This window comes from Gymnoscopelus microlampas (genome assembly GCF_963454915.1).
Source record: "Gymnoscopelus microlampas genome assembly, chromosome: 7".
Classification (NCBI taxonomy): Eukaryota; Metazoa; Chordata; class Actinopteri; order Myctophiformes; family Myctophidae; genus Gymnoscopelus; species Gymnoscopelus microlampas.
The window spans coordinates 1,441,701-1,446,649 of NC_139944.1; positions in this window are offsets into that span (position 1 = coordinate 1,441,701).

A 4,949-nucleotide genomic window follows, 5' to 3' on the forward strand; every position below is an offset into this window, starting at 1 on the left:
CCTGGTACTGTTTCGGGTCATCACTGTCAGTCATCAGAGCTATTAGCGTGGAGTCATCTGAATATTTCAGAAGAAACTGATTTGACTCGCAGGTGTTACAGTCTGCCGTGTAAAGAGTAAACAATACAGGAGAGCTAATGCAACCTTGGGGTGCACCAACTCTGTGGCTGATGAGTTAAATTGACCCTCCTATCTCCATTACCTGCAGCATTTCTGACATCTTCAAGAAAGCCACGAGCGCATCAAACAGCTTTGTCAGAGTAAAGATGACAGTGAAGACAGGGCTCGTTGGTCTAGGGGTATGATTCTCGCTTAGGGTGCGAGAGGTCCCGGGTTCAAATCCCGGACGAGCCCTTCCAGGTCACGCTTGTCAGCGCTTTGGATTAAAGATGGATTCTTGCATGGTTGGAAAAGACTTTGCGTTGGCTTAACCACTCAGCCACGACTAACAGACACGGCATATCACACACTAGACGAGCAATTAATGTCGATGACAAAGTGGGAGTTGAACGCACGCTCCAAACAACATTGAATGTGACTGTTGAAAGTTAGCCAATTAACGGCAGCATAGCTGATATCTTCAAGAAAATAAAGTGTGCGTCAAACACCTTTGTCAGAGTAAAGATGACAGTGAAGACAGGGCTCGTTGGTCATGGGGTATGATTCTCGCTTTGGGTGCGAGAGGTCCCGGGTTCAAATCCCGGACGAGCCCTTTCAAGGCACACTTGTGCGCAGTTTGGATTAAAAATCGTTTCTTACATGTTCGGAAAATTCTTTGCCTTAACCATTCAGCCAAGGCACATCACACACACTAGACGTGTGCATCAAACAGCCGTCTCAGACCGAAGATGCGAGAGAAAACTAGGCTCATTGGTCTAGGTGTATGATTCTCGCTTCGGGTCCGAGAGGTCCCGGGTTCAAATCCCGGACGAGCCCTTCCGGTGACTCTGCACGTGCCTCTTCTCAGATCATGTCTTTGAAAGAAGTACATGTTGCTAGGTAGCCATAAGGACCATGATCACTTTGACAGAAGTGCATGCATTTGGCTTCTCATTTGTTTAGAAAATGCCATGTTCATCTCTCAGCGAACTTTGTAAAAACTTCTACATAGCCATGTTTTCCAGTTGCTACACTAAGTCTTTGGAAACGCCCGTGCATAACGTATACCTTAAAATGTGGACTGGAAGAACATGTACAACCTCAGCAACGACTAGCAGTCATTGCCTATTATGCACCACAGACAGACTGCCTTCACACTGACAGATGCAATGTTGCAGTCTACTATTCATTTTCCATGGAAGCCAGCGACATGACGATACAAAGCGACACCCCGCGGTTGTAGCTGCTACACAATATATAAAGCTTCAATCCAACCTTCAGTACAAGCAGGCTTCCGTAGTCGGCAGGACTCGAACCTGCGCGGGGAGACCCCAATGGATTTCTAATCCATCGCCTTAACCACTCGGCCACGACTACCGCTCTGCCTGCATTTTGGGCACACCAGATCAGCAGTTTTTGGTAAAGACAAAGAGGGATTTGAACCCACACCTCAAGCAACATTGCACTCTTCAGAATGTGGCTGATGAGTTAAATTGACCCTCCTATCTCCATTACCTGCAGCATTTCTGACATCTTCAAGAAAGCCACGAGCACATCAAACAGCTTTGTCAGAGTAAAGATGACAGTGAAGACAGGGCTCGTTGGTCTAGGGGTATGATTCTCGCTTAGGGTGCGAGAGGTCCCGGGTTCAAATCCCGGACGAGCCCTTCCAGGTCACGCTTGTCAGTGCTTTGGATTAAAGATGGATTCTTGCATGGTTGGAAAAGACTTTGCGTTGGCTTAACCACTCAGCCACGACTAACAGACACGGCATATCACACACTGGACGAGCAATTAATGTCGATGACAAAGTGGGAGTTGAACCCACGCTCCAAACAACATTGAATGTGACTGTTGAAAGTTAGCCAATTAACGGCAGCATAGCTGATATCTTCAAGAAAATAAAGTGTGCGTCAAACACCTTTGTCAGAGTAAAGATGACAGTCAAGACAGGGCTCGTTGGTCTAGGGGTATGATTCTCGCTTTGGGTGCGAGAGGTCCCGGGTTCAAATCCCGGACGAGCCCTTTCAAGGCACACTTGTGCGCAGTTTGGATTCAAAATCGTTTCTTACATGTTCGGAAAATTCTTTGCCTTAACCATTCAGCCAAGGCACATCACACACACCAGACGTGTGCATCAAACAGCCGTCTCAGACCGCAGATAAGAAAGAAAACTAGGCTCGTTGGTCTAGGGGTATGATTCTCGCTTCGGGTGCGAGAGGTCCCGGGTTCAAATCCCGGACGAGCCCTTCCGGTGACTCTGCACGTGCCTCTTCTCAGATCATGTCTTTGAAAGAAGTACATGTTGCTAGGTAGCCATAAGGACCATGATCACTTTGACAGAAGTGCATGCATTTGGCTTCTCATTTGTTTAGAAAATGCCATGTTCATCTCTCAGCGAACTTTGTAAAAACTTCTACATAACCATGTTTTCCAGTTGCTACACTAAGTCTTTGGAAACGCCCGTGCATAACGTATACCTTAAAATGTGGACTGGAAGAACATGTACAACCTCAGCAACGACTAGCAGTCATTGCCTATTATGCACCACAGACAGACTGCCTTCACACTGACAGATGCAATGTTGCAGTCTACTATTCATTTTCCATGGAAGCCAGCGACATGACGATACAAAGCGACACCCCGCGGTTGTAGCTGCTACACAATCTATAAAGCTTCAATCCAACCTTCAGTACAAGCAGGCTTCCGTAGTCGGCAGGACTCGAACCTCCGCGGGGAGACCCCAATGGATTTCTAATCCATCGCCTTAACCACTCGGCCACGACTACCACTCTGCCTGTATTTTGGGCACACCAGATCAGCAGTTTTTGGTAAAGACAAAGAGGGATTTGAACCCACACCTCAAGCAACATTGCACTCTTCAGAATGTGGCTGATGAGTTAAATTGACCCTCCTATCTCCATTACCTGCAGCATTTCTGACATCTTCAAGAAAGCCACGAGCGCATCAAACAGCTTTGTCAGAGTAAAGATGACAGTGAAGACAGGGCTCGTTGGTCTAGGGGTATGATTCTCGCTTAGGGTGCGAGAGGTCCCGGGTTCAAATCCCGGACGAGCCCTTCCAGGTCAAGCTTGTCAGCGCTTTGGATTAAAGATGGATTCTTGCATGGTTGGAAAAGACTTTGCGTTGGCTTAACCACTCAGCCACGACTAACAGACACGGCATATCACACACTAGACGAGCAATTAATGTCGATGACAAAGTGGGAGTTGAACCCACGCTCCAAACAACATTGAATGTGACTGTTGAAAGTTAGCCAATTAACGGCAGCATAGCTGATATCTTCAAGAAAATAAAGTGTGCGTCAAACACCTTTGTCAGAGTAAAGATGACAGTGAAGACAGGGCTCGTTGGTCTAGGGGTATGATTCTCGCTTTGGGTGCGAGAGGTCCCGGGTTCAAATCCCGGACGAGCCCTTTCAAGGCACACTTGTGCGCAGTTTGGATTAAAAATCGTTTCTTACATGTTCGGAAAATTCTTTGCCTTAACCATTCAGCCAAGGCACATCACACACACTAGACGTGTGCATCAAACAGCCGTCTCAGACCGAAGATGCGAGAGAAAACTAGGCTCATTGGTCTAGGTGTATGATTCTCGCTTCGGGTCCGAGAGGTCCCGGGTTCAAATCCCGGACGAGCCCTTCCGGTGACTCTGCACGTGCCTCTTCTCAGATCATGTCTTTGAAAGAAGTACATGTTGCTAGGTAGCCATAAGGACCATGATCACTTTGACAGAAGTGCATGCATTTGGCTTCTCATTTGTTTAGAAAATGCCATGTTCATCTCTCAGCGAACTTTGTAAAAACTTCTACATAGCCATGTTTTCCAGTTGCTACACTAAGTCTTTGGAAACGCCCGTGCATAACGTATACCTTAAAATGTGGACTGGAAGAACATGTACAACCTCAGCAACGACTAGCAGTCATTGCCTATTATGCACCACAGACAGACTGCCTTCACACTGACAGATGCAATGTTGCAGTCTACTATTCATTTTCCATGGAAGCCAGCGACATGACGATACAAAGCGACACCCCGCGGTTGTAGCTGCTACACAATATATAAAGCTTCAATCCAACCTTCAGTACAAGCAGGCTTCCGTAGTCGGCAGGACTCGAACCTGCGCGGGGAGACCCCAATGGATTTCTAATCCATCGCCTTAACCACTCGGCCACGACTACCGCTCTGCCTGCATTTTGGGCACACCAGATCAGCAGTTTTTGGTAAAGACAAAGAGGGATTTGAACCCACACCTCAAGCAACATTGCACTCTTCAGAATGTGGCTGATGAGTTAAATTGACCCTCCTATCTCCATTACCTGCAGCATTTCTGACATCTTCAAGAAAGCCACGAGCACATCAAACAGCTTTGTCAGAGTAAAGATGACAGTGAAGACAGGGCTCGTTGGTCTAGGGGTATGATTCTCGCTTAGGGTGCGAGAGGTCCCGGGTTCAAATCCCGGACGAGCCCTTCCAGGTCACGCTTGTCAGTGCTTTGGATTAAAGATGGATTCTTGCATGGTTGGAAAAGACTTTGCGTTGGCTTAACCACTCAGCCACGACTAACAGACACGGCATATCACACACTAGACGAGCAATTAATGTCGATGACAAAGTGGGAGTTGAACCCACGCTCCAAACAACATTGAATGTGACTGTTGAAAGTTAGCCAATTAACGGCAGCATAGCTGATATCTTCAAGAAAATAAAGTGTGCGTCAAACACCTTTGTCAGAGTAAAGATGACAGTCAAGACAGGGCTCGTTGGTCTAGGGGTATGATTCTCGCTTTGGGTGCGAGAGGTCCCGGGTTCATATCCCGGGCGAGCCCT